Source organism: Panthera pardus, unplaced genomic scaffold, assembly GCF_024362965.1.
Source record: "Panthera pardus isolate Hobbes unplaced genomic scaffold, ASM2436296v1 HiC_scaffold_15, whole genome shotgun sequence".
Classification (NCBI taxonomy): domain Eukaryota; kingdom Metazoa; phylum Chordata; class Mammalia; order Carnivora; family Felidae; genus Panthera; species Panthera pardus.
This window is the reverse complement of record NW_026526710.1, coordinates 58016891-58029948: the sequence shown is the minus strand read 5'-3', so window position 1 is coordinate 58029948 and position 13058 is coordinate 58016891. Positions and strand designations below refer to the sequence as shown.

At 35.0% G+C, this 13058-nt stretch overlaps 1 protein-coding gene across 1 annotated transcript in view; it reads left to right on the top strand.

Moving 5' to 3' along the window:
• RIT2 (Ras like without CAAX 2) overlaps positions 1-13058 on the top strand; it is a 371092-nt gene that overhangs the window by 168224 nt on the left and 189810 nt on the right. The gene's annotated exons all lie outside the window — the stretch shown is intronic.

The following is a 13058-nucleotide window of genomic DNA, read 5'->3' as shown; positions in this document are numbered from 1 at the left end:
GTGAGTTTTAAAGTGAAACCTGTCACCATGTTCAGCTTTCCTTCGGCAGCTTTGAAGGATGCTTTTTTTTTAAGGGAGGGAAGGAAAGGACTTGGAAACTTCAGAAGTGCCTACCAATGTGCTCACCTGTACTGAATCCTGAAGACCAGGTGCCATTTGGTTTTTCTCCATCTAGGACAGAAATCTCAAATATGTGAGTTCACGCTTGCATAGTCTCACTGCAGGTATCTCCTAGATAGGTTTTTTACCATAAAGCTTTCTGCATGTGTTGATTAGAAGTGTCTTGCTTTATTTTCTTTTATTATTTTATACCCTCAGCCATAATCCACACATGATTTATTTTCTCATTTATAACTTTCAAATATCAAATTTTAAGCATCCATTGTGTTAAGAGCACAGTGGCAATTATTTTTGGCCTTTTTTCTCACATCAATCATATTACCTCTGTGTTAAGTATTAAACTCTTGGACTGTTTTGGAGACCCATATTTGAACAGTCTTCCATTTGTCTACTCTGTGCCTGATTCTGAGGTTTTGTTAACATGAACCAACCTTGTAGAGCCTTTGGAGTCTTCTATGAGAGGTAGAAAACTCTGGAGGCCTTGGCCACCATTCTACATCTGCCTTTCAAATAACCATGGCCAATCCCTTGCCTCTTGAAGGGTTTTATTTATCCCATTACCTCCCTAAAGAGGCACAAGTACCATTTCCTGGGTTCTTTGATATAAGATTGGGTAGGCTTTTATTTTTCCCCAATGCATTTTTATCCCTATTTGTAAATTTATGTAACTCCGGGACATACTTGATCCATGTCTTACTGCTCTTTTTTATTCAATCTAGATTTGAGCAAATTGGATTCAACTCTGACATATGTAGAGCAGGAAGCTTTGTGGTTAGTTGATAACTAAATCAGTTTTGCAGATGGATTTGATGTTCTCCAGAACACATCTCCTACCTCCCCCCCCCCTTTCCTGCTTACCTCTGAAATCATGCAAGACAGCTTACTTTACGACCATATTTCTAGGATGTCAAACTCTTACTATTTCCCTTTTTCAGCTTCTCTGATAAACCTCTGAAGTCCAAGTAGCATAAAATATAATTTTAGATCCACTCTGATAACAGTACTCTCCACACAGGCACTGCATATAAAAGGAGATATATTTTCAAGGACTTTGGAAATTACATTGGTGAATAAATTATTGAGTAATAAAATGTTGAAATTAGAGTTTGTTACTTTGTTTTCCAAAAGGTTGGATATAAATGACAACAGGGATATAGCTAGTATTTTTCATTGACAAACCATTTTAGAACCAAACATACTATAAGTCATTTTTATAGATAATGACACATTATATCATTTAATCTCCACATTGGTGGTATTAGAGAAGCATTGATTTTCCGTATTCCAGATGAAGAAATAGATGGTCAGCAAAGTGAAGAAACTTGCCCAGCAAATTCAAAGTCATGTTTATGGTGCTCTTAAGTCAGATTCTCTTCATCAGATCAGCTGTACTCTGACCTTGATGTGGAATTGGAGTGATAAGATCATCACATGTAATAGAAGAATGTGTTTCAGGATTAAATTGTTGTTAGTATGATACTTATAAAAAATGGGTATCATAGAATGACCAGGACTGAGGAAAAGTGTTGAGAAGGTTAGAAAAATTTGTAGTATCTCTGATTTTTCACCTCCATCATCTAAAATTTGAGAATGGCTCTTAGTTATGAGTTTTCTGGGGGAAAAACATGTTGCACTTTTCTTAGTTGTTTCACATACTTAAATGGAACTTCCCTAATATTATTCAGTATGACTAGAAATTTGGGTTCTACTTTTGTTATAACAAAAGCTGGTTGAGAAATGGAAGTTGATACGCATCCTAAAAATTCCATCAGTTAAATGATAATGCTCTTGATACTGTGATCTGAAAAGTTTATCCATCTGTTAGCTTTAAATACCTGATATATTTAATATATCAGATGCTATTGTGTGAAGGGCATATAAAGATGAACATAGTAGATAGGTTCTCTGCCCTCTTGGATCTTAGAGTCCCACTGGGGTACCACAGAAAATGGTAGTAACATTGTCTATCATGCACTATGATAGGTTAGTAAGGGCATTATGGCTCTTAACCATTCCAGAGGCATCCATATATGCTGAAATCTGAAAGACATGGAAGCAGGTCTTTTTCTACAAAAAGGTGAGGAGAGAGCTGTTTGCTTTAGGGATGATGTTGGGAATTCTGTTAGTGCATTTTCCATCTAAGAAGGGTCTCATTCATTTGCCACTGCCCACTGTGTTCTCCTGTGAAGCAGTTCAGAATCACCTCAATATATGCTTTTCCCTCCCCCTGCCCTCCTCAAATCTACACCAAGATATTCTCCAGCTAGATAGTCCATTTTCCTTAATAGCATTAGCAGGGCTTTGCACAGAGGGCAATAGCCGTAGCTACTGAGGTGGGGGTAAAGAGGTGTCCTGTGTCCCAGCTATTCCTTTAGTGATCATAATAGCTGTCCCTTGACCCACTGTTACTTATTCTGTATGTTGGTGACTCAGTGACAATTCCTAAGATTTCATTAGAAAGACTTCTGATAACGTTGTTTCTGCTTTCATCTTTTATCTTTTATAAATTTTGAGGTACTGTTGCCATCATTTTGTTTTCCAAAGATACTATAGATGTATTTAAAATCTGGTATTACAATTGCATTTTTGAGGGAGCATTTTGAACAGGAAATTTCTAATTTTTAAATATCACTGCAATAGAGATGGGTTCAGAAAATGTCCTAAATTTTTATATGGACTAGGCAATGAACTGCATTCTTTTAATATGTTATATAAGCATATATTAATATCTATTCTCTTTTATTATGCAATTTAAAATTCATAAGAACTATCATCTTCTCCACCAAATCAATTTTGGAGCATCTCACAGACAACATGATGAAAGTAACCCATGTTAATAGTTTCAAAATGCAATTCTCCTCATTATCTTTTTCATATCATTTTTCTTATAGTCAAATGTGTAAATTTTTAATTATTGCATTTTAAATAGCTACATGAAAATGATTCTAAAATTACCAAACTAGAATTACAAAGTTATTTTGTTTTTAGGAACACATTGAGAAACTCACTGAATTTAAAAATAAAATGAAGCACAATTATGCTCATGTAACCAAGTTATCTTGTAAGCACAGTTACTGTAGGAAGTTGAAATAATTCAGGGCAAATAATAATTTTTAGTATTTTCAGTTGTTTTTATATGTTGGTTTACAAGGTGGCAAACTTTTTAAACAGGGGATATTGGCTGACAGGAGCAAAAATTCTCCTGATTTTTCTTGTGTAGACATGTTCCTTAAAAATATAAAATTTTAGGGGTTACCTGGGTGGCTCAGTAGGTTGAGCATCCAACTGTTGATTTTGGCCCGTGTCATGATCTCACAGTTCATGAGTTTGAGTCTCACATCAGGCTCCACACTGACACTGTGGAGCCTCCTTGGTATTCTCTCTCTCTCTCTCTCTCTCTCTCTCTCTCTCTCTCTCTGTCTCTCTCTCTGTCCCTCCCCTACTGGTGCTCTCTCTGAAAATAAATAAACATTTTTTTAAAGTATAAAATTTTAGAACTTTTTCCTCTAAATTTTAAGACTGGTCAAGGAAAATGTGTCTTGTAAGTCTTTTTACACACTCCCGTAGTACTACACTCCTGTAGTTCTAAAAGTAGTAATGACATCACTACTTTGCTTATTATGTCTGTTCCAGAAATATTCACTCAATGTAGAAAAAACATAATTTATCTGAAATGGCAGCCATTCAAACAGCAGCAATTTGATTGAAGTTTTCATATATCCAAAATGTGGGCAATATAAACATTAAAAAGAGTTTAAGCCTTGATGTTGACTCTCAAAATACTTAAAATATACTTGATGACACAAATCTAACTCAAATAATAATATGAGAAACAATTAATTGCTAAATTTTGAAGTTTATAAGTGAGGAAAATATAGAAAACAATAATACATACAAATAATATAATACAATACAATAAAAATACAAATAATACATACAAAAGTATGTACTCAGGTCACTGAAGATGAAAATTGGCTTTCCAACAATATAAAAGAGATTAGAAGACTAGTTTTTCTGACCTGGCATGAAAAAATGATGACATCACTACTTTTGTGGGCCCAGATTTTCTCATCTGCAGAGTAAAAGAATTGCAGTCAATAATCACTAAAATCTCTATTAGCTAGAAAAAGTTCAAGTGTGGGGAACAATGAACATGAAGGCACAATTAGGAGAGGAGAAAACTAATATGATCAAAACATTGAAGGAAGTGACCCCATTACAGCAGAGAGTGCATATTCAGGATTAATTGGAGATAAAAGTGGATAGGCAGCATGATATCAGATTATATAAGGTCTTAAAATCAGGCAGATAAGTATAGATTTGATGTGAAAGCAAATGGATAACCATTGGACCTTGGGAGGCAGATGAGCTACATAATGAATCTATAGTGCTTAAAGAAGATTAGTTGGACAGGGAAATAAATGAATGATGGATTGATTGGAAAAGAGAGCCTAGGGTTAGAGCAGCAACACAGGAGGTTGTAACTAAACTGGAAGGTAAGATATAGCTAGTACTTTACAAGGATCAGGAACCCTGCAATCTCTGCCTCGTTGTTGAAGGCAAAACAGAGCTGGAAAGTTAAAGTGGTAAAAGGAAAATAGGTTATATTCAGGAATATTGTAATGGGGAAAGGGGCCCTTCACACATAACCAGGCTCAATTCTGAATACAGCATGGACAAGTGAGACTTTAAAGCTAAAGAACAGAGTGGGGAATCAGTAGATGGGAAATTGCTAAGAAGAAACTTTAGGAGATAGGGGAGTTCAGGCTCAACCAAACAAAGTAGGATTCTTAAATGAAGGCAGGCCAGGGTGATCAGACATCACCTGGAGGACAGTAGAAGTTACGGACTCTAATTAGATATTGAGGATGATGAGATAGGATATTGGGAAATTCTAGTTAAATCAACTTAGCAGAAGTCTTGCTAAAACTTGACAATGTAGAGACACAGAAGCTTAAAAGTTGAGACCTAGTTGATAAGTTCAGGGGAGCCTAAGCAGAATTTGGTCAAAGAAAGAATCTTTGTCACTGTAATTATGATATTATGGAGGACAATACATCTTCTCTGGGTGTCTTTTCCCCATTTGTATGGTGAGAATATGCCATCTTCTCAATACGATTCTAAAATTTAAGTTATCTAGAGACAAATTATTGTATTACAATGCCAGATGATTTGCTTTTTACCTTGGAAGTAACTAAAGAATAATTTATTTTTGCCATTCAGCTATGGAAACATGAATTACTTTGTGTGATAAACTTGTTTGAGCATGTGACCTATATAGGACATATTTTTCGTAAATATATACTATATATATCTTGCATATATCACAATTTTTCTTTAGAGTAGTATCCTACCACATGCCTTAAGTCAATTAGCAAATGCAATTTTGTCAGGTGGGTTTTCTTGTTCACTTTGTTTTTGTTGGGATCATCATTTCAGTATCATATTGAGAAAGACTAAAATGCAATGGATGAAATCCTTTCATAACACAGGTACACTGTCTTCTTCCAAGATGCTCTCCTGTAGGTTTTATCAGCAGGAAAGCAGCTCCCAGTATGAGTGACCTCCAACATAAACAGGAAACCAGCTGTGATGAGAAATCTCTTTTAGTGGATTTGTACCACCAGAGGCAGTCATGAAACTGCATCTTTGAGGAAATACAAATCAAACAGATGGGGGAAAAGCAAACAGACTTCTATGGGAAAGAAATTTGATGCATCTGAAGACTGTATGACTCATCCTTTCTTCTTAGAACAAGACAAATGATTGAAGGTAGAGAATGAGATAAGGAACATTAAATTACTTTTTAATTGATGCAGAATTCAGTGGAATATATGTTTACCTAAAAGTTAAACTAGATCTGGCCTTACATGTACAGGAATGAGTAACTAAAAATCTTATCCATTTAGTTTAGAGATTTGATTCCTTTTTGTCTTCATCCTCTAGGCTCTTCTTAAATGTACATCACCCAGGGAATAGTAACATCACTTAAAAACATTTAGCTTTAAGTAATTAACCAAATGATAATATAATTATCAATTGGGCTCTGATCCAGGCATGGTCCCTAATGCTTTGGAAAATACAATGCTGAATAGTCCTCAGGTAGTTTAGTCTAGTGTTGGGAATGAGAGTGAAGCATATGAATTACAATACAAAGAGTTGCAAGTGCACAAACAAAGCTTAAGTACTGAGCATGTCTGGCAAGAAGTAATTAAACTAGAAAAATAGCTGTCAAAAACTGTTTTCATAAAATTTCCTTTACAATAGATAAATACACTCTCAATGTGACAAAGCTCCAGATTTCAAAAAAATGGTGAAAATAATCCTGGTCCCTGCAAACTGATCCAGACTAGTCGGCTTTACACTCGAATTCTTGGCCCTTTGGTCAATCCAAAAGATGTGTCCCCTGATGGTGGCTTTCAGACCTCTCCCATTCAGTTGTTATTCTTTCCTATAAACCAGATTTCTAGTTACTTGTGGACAGTTCCCTTCAGATATCTAGTGTCATCTCTAACTAGACAGGTGCACTTCTGTATGAGACAAAATACCTTTAAGTTATTTACTTTCCCAATCCACTTTTTCCTGTTACTACTTCTGCAGCTGTCCGGCCTCCAGAGCGACAAAAACTAGAGCTATATTTAATTCTTCCTTTCTTTGGAGAGGAAGTGTGGTATGATGTCTCTCTAATTTCCTATTTGGTATCTGTAGGTCTTGGGCCATATCATTTAGTATCTCTATAATTTCCTTTTTTCCCCATATCTAATGTGGGAGCTAATAATGAGTTAGAGCATGTGCAAAAGTCCAACATATTGCCTGGTATAATTGCCTGGTATAATTGATAGAACCATCAATAGCATTTTTCCATTTCTTCTCTCTCATTCCCAAACTGGTGGGCATCAAGTCTTTCTTTTTTTATTCCTTGAAATGTCAGAAATATTTTTCTTCTCTCCATTTCTCTGTTTTTCAATCTCTCATTCAAGTGTTTTCCCTTTTATTTTTCCTCCATGGAAAAACACTTCAGGATTACTGTAAAAGCCTTCAAAATTTTTTCTCTGCCTTTAACTTCTCTTTTCTCCTTTACTCCTGTTGCCAGATCAATCCTACTGAAATAGGGCTACAATAATTTCCTCCTTTAAAAAATTATCTTGAGTTCTTCATTTCCTATCACATCAAATCTGAAACCAGGTTATCTGGGCTTTCCAGAATGTGACTTCATTCAACAACAGGAACATGTCACCCCTTTGAGTAAGCCACACTCAATGTCTCTTTCTGTAATAACATTTTCCATATGAGTACATATTTCAGTCCCCTACCACATATCCCTCAATTTTTCTCCAATCCCACATTTCTTCCCACCCTATACATCTATCATTGTCCAGTCTTGTGTCCCTCACTGGGGCCAGGAAACTTCAGTAATGACCTAATTAATGTCCGAACACAATTGCCACTGCCCCTTCCTCTGACAGACCTGCCCAGGGACCCTCTCTTTTGAGTTATTCTCACATGTATTCTTGGCTACTCTTTTCTGGTTCTACCATGCTAATAGGGCTGGCTTCATGGGCCAGGAATCTGTGCAATCACCTAGGGCTCCATGATGAAAATGTCCTGTATTTGGTTTAATGCCCTACTGTTGCTATCTTGAAATGCTTAATTTTTGAAAAAGTCCCCACATTTTCATTTTGCACTGGGCCCCATGAATTATGTAGTTTGCATTGCAACCTCAGCATTTATTTTGAGTTGCACTGAGGTAAGAACTTGACATATGGGAGTAATATTTGTTATATCCAGATTTTAGGTAGTATAAATCCTCCAGTGTTGCATGCCATATAAGATTCTAGGAACTTCTTAGTTTTTCAGCATTAAAATCAAAATATTTTTAACTATCTTCCTCAATCTTAACATGTTGTATTTTCTACAAAACAGCTTTTACATTATCTTATTTGAGTGTTTCAGCAGTATCATTGAGTAAATCTACAAAATGTTTGGTGAAACTTAAGTTGAAAAACACAGACTTACTCTTAGAAAACCTACTACTGCAGATCCTGTTGACATTGAGGGTATTGTCCCATTTGAAGCCCCATAAGAGAAACTGCATTCAGCTCTAAGTGCTCAGGGAGAGACTCGTGTCACCTGACACATGAGTATGTTGTTGTTGACCACAAAAGTGATGGCATTGATCATGTTCGCAGTGTAGCTTTGGTTGTCTAGAAGTTAAGTCAAATTTGCAGATCAAAGCATTTTATCTTGCTTTGAGTGTTCTAATTTCTATTTTTTCTTTTCCATATTTACTCATATTTTTGTTATATGTATTAAGTCATCTCAAATTTGACACATATAAGTACTCAAAAATATTTGGTGAATGAGTTAGGCAGTATTCCATGATTTAGTGCATTCTTGAAAGTACATGAGTGTCAAATATTGAAAGACAAGGATAGACAAATTTATAATGGAGATGGCTATATTCTCTGAAAACTACAAAATAGTATAAATTCATTAATTATATTTTGCCTTTTGGATACAATCCTTGACAATTTACTACCAGCATTTATAAAGGTTCTTTGTTCATTTTAATTGAACAATCTTAGCCACCTGAAGGCATCAAGTTGAGACTGAAGAACTACCATTAGTATTGATTTCAATCTTGGTACTTTGCATCAATTATAGCAAATTTATGATGCCTACACTTTGATCACTTTGATAATTTCATTTGTTCATTCCTTCTCTAAAAATACAAACAAAGGCAACAACAAACACTTTGCTCCTCCGACAGCCTCCCAAAACTGAATTGTGGACTGGTATGCAGGCATTTGATGTTTAAGTGCCATGCAAATGCTGAATTTGGATCATGAAAAGTTATTTAAGGGTAACAGTACATAATCTTTGGAAGTAGAGTTGCATGAAAGCTGAGGAGCCCTTTACAGTTGACAACTTTAAGAAAAAACTAACCCATCTCATTTTTTCCACCAATCCCTCTTTGCCTTCCTCCTGCAAACTGCCCTTGCCTTTCTCTAAATCTCCATGGTTCATGTAGTCCTTAATTGTTCTTCATTTGTTTTCTCCTGGCCTAGTTATGTTTCCCCAGCCTGGACAGGGCCATAAGTTTTTTTGTTAGTTTATGTATCTGACCATTTGGCATAGTGTCAGCTGCGTGAATGATTTATTTTTTTCATTTACTTTTTGTGTACTAGGAAGATAAGTTGGGTGTGGAAATGTCATTATCATGAGTATGGCAACCAGTGTAGACCATGGTATGTGTGTTTTGTGCTAGAAAGCACTTGATTAATCAAAATACTTCGTGTTCAGAATAAAGAGAATTCTCACACTATTTTAATAGAAGAAAACCTATCAAAGGGAACTGATGAAGCTACTACATTTTACTCAGAATAGTTGGAAAATATTAGAAATGGTTATGTTTGCAGCATTTTACATAGTAGGTCTGTTTCATAGATATTTTTCTGGTTATGGATAGCAAATGGAATCTGGTAATGCTCCTGAATAATTAACAAACAAGTTTCATTTATAGCAAGAAGCAAATGAAGAAGATATTAACATTCAGGATACACAGAACATAAAGCACAGAGATCTTTAATTCATGGGTGAATAAAGACGGAAGCAACATGTTGAACATAACATTTTTTTATAAAGTGATTTCAGTTATCATATATTATTAAGTTGATAATAGCTGTAAAGATTCTGCTCAACTTTCTGTTCCCCACCAGCCTCCAGTGCATCTTTAAGTAAAACCTATATATGCTATGAAGAGTTCATATGGATAAGATCAGCTAAATGGAAAGTATCCTCCTCGTTCACTGGGAGAGCTTAATTATATCTGTTTTATCGGTGGAAAGATTCTCCTTTTTGGAAAAAAAAAACACATCTTAGTTTTCCAATTAAGCATATTTGATAAATGCTTCCACATTTATATTTAATGCAGCTAAAAGAGGATTTCATGACTGTTCTCCCAGTGAAAGGTTCTATTCTGCAGGATTTGTACCAGAGATAATCATAGGCTTAATTTGTATTGTATTTTAAAAATTGATCAAAGCATTTTCACATTTGTTCTTTCATTTGATCCTTTCTATAGCCCAGTAAGGTGGGTTAAGTGTGTGTCCTAATCCCTTTTGACAAGGATATTGAGGCACTGAGGGGTTAGGTGATTTGTTAGAGGGCATACTCTGAGTAACAGACATAGGAGGCAAGTATGTACTGTGCTTGCCAGGTCCTGTGCTCACATTATAAAGACCAGTTTGAACACAAACACAGTTATAAACCTCTACATCTAGATGCAAAGCAAAATCAAACAAGGAGCTTTTTAAAATACTAATGCTATAACCTCATACCTAGAGACTTCAATTCACATCAGATGGGAGGACTGGTGGGTCCATTAATATAACATATATGTGATTTTGAGTCTAGTTAACCAGAACAATTGGATATTCACTCATTCGTTCATCCAATATTGTTCTGTGAATTTTACTTTCCAGTCCTTTGACTGTCTAATAGGTTGTTGGATTTATTCAAATTTATCAGTCTTTCCTCTACGATGTAGTGATTGTTAATGTACTCAAATGTACTGGTTTTTTTTCTTTTGTCTCACATAGAAATAACTTTCTCCAGTCCAAATGTACAAAAAAATACTCAAAATAAAAAATAAAACATACCTAGAAGAGAATTTGTAAATAGATAAAAAAACCTCGGAGATGCTCAATATGACTCTCATACAAATACAGATGAAAGAAACAAGATTCTATTTTGTACCCTAAAATTTGTCAAAGGTAGAAAAATTTGATAAGTGGCATTGGTGAGAATGAGGAGAAACAGGTACTTTTACATAATGTTGGAAAGAGTTATTGGTATGACATCTTTAGTGGTGAGATTGGTACTATTTCTAAAAAGTAAAAATGTGTGTTCTCTCTCATCTAGCAATACTACTTCTCAGATATACATCTGTGCAACATGGATGTTTAAGAATCTATATTGCAGCATAGTTGGTAATAGGAATAAAAGGAAGGCCTCTAAATGCCTGTTCATTGGCAACCAGTTACATAAATTATGGTACATGCATTAAAGGACTTATGATACATTCATGGCAAATAATACTTACCTGTGTTTATATGGAATGATCTCCAAGGTGTATTAAGGATAGTAAATCTTAATTAAGGTTAAAAGTAAAAATTATATGTACCATGAGCCCATTTGAGAATAAGTGTGTAAAGGTGGAATGTGGAGGTCTTTGCTTATGTGTCCATAGACTATTTCTGTAAGGGTAAAGACACTATTAACTGTCATGCATTTGGGAAAGAAACCTGGGAGTTTGTGATAAGAAAATCAAATTTTATATACTTCTGTACCTCTTGAATATTTGCAATGTGTGGGTTATTTTTTAATAGACAATCAAAATAAACAATTTTAATGCTTAACGATAGTAATTGGCAAATACAATGAACTGCAAATTGTAAGATAAATTTCTTCTGGTTTAGTTTGTACTTTTGTCGTTTTGATCATATATACTGATGTAATAAATCCTTAAATATCATGTATACTTCTATGGTAATTGTATCATTTCTATTTAAAAAATGTAATTATAAGTTGGAGAAACCTCATTTAACAATTTAAGTCCATAGGTCTCTAGTCAATCCACATCAACTGTGGGATTCTGACTGAGGCAAAGTATTATCAGAATTAGAGAATGTCAGTGGTGCCTGGGTGGCTCAGTCAGTTAGGTAACCAACTTCAGCTCAAGGCATGATCTCATGGTTCATGGGTTAGAGACCCGCATTAGGCTTTGTGCTGACAGTTCAGTGCCTGGAGCCTGCTTTGGATTCTGTGTGTGTGTGTGTGTGTGTGTGTGTGTGTGTGTGTCTCTTTCCCTCCCTCATTCACACTCTGCCTCTCTCTCCCTCTCAAAAATAAATAAACATTAAAAAAAATAAAAAGAATTAGAGAAGGCCAGAACTGTGAGGGACACCAGAACTTTTGTAAGTCAACCTTATCTTACAGATGAAGAAACAGGCCCAAAGGATTTTTTTTCTCCCATGTTAGTGCATTACACTCACATGGTGAAATTTAGAATTGAGTTTAAATAAACTTTAGTACTAAGTAAATGGTGATAGTACGAATCAGAGAAGATAAGTTATTCAAACTAATTCCACATCAGCTGGCTGTTAATCCTTGGATAAGTCTTTTATTTTTCCTTTCTGGGCTCAAGTTCTTAGAACTTTTTTAATTTGTTCTTTTTTCCCCACTCTAAAATAATTTTAATCAATTTGAATATAAGAAAATTTAACTAGTATATAAAACTCAGCAGAGATAAAGTAAAATTCTATATCCCGACTTTATAAATTGCTGTCTTAAACTAATTTGTAGTGGCCACCAGTGAAGTTCTTAAAACTTTAATGATAGATTAAACCCAGCGATACTGTTTGTACCCAACCCATGTTGATTCAAAAAGATTCACCCACTAACTCAGGACCTATTAACTTTATTACCCTCTCTACACTCATAAGCACCTCAGTTTCCCAAAATTTTTGGATCTATGTAAATGCTCCTACCCTTCAAAAGTCAAGCCATGTTAAATCAAATTAACATTTATTTCAACAATTACTCTAAAAAAGGCATTTTAGTAATTCTTATAAATAGTTCACTGGGTGAAGAATTCCCATCTCTGCAAAATCTTCAAATACAGTTCAAGATCATGGGATCCTTCCTTTCTTTGAGGACTTATTTCACAAACATTCCGAGTCACAATATATTCTTGTGTTCTTTTACTGTTGAATATGGCTTGTTCCACAGCCAGGATCTAATTTTTATACTTCCCATTGCATGTATCTAACTAGCCCTTGTGATTTTAACCATGGATTCAGCAGAATAACAGTGAATGAAAACAGATATTTAGACTAAAAGGAATGTTTTGTATTGCAGCTCAGACAAAATGCAGA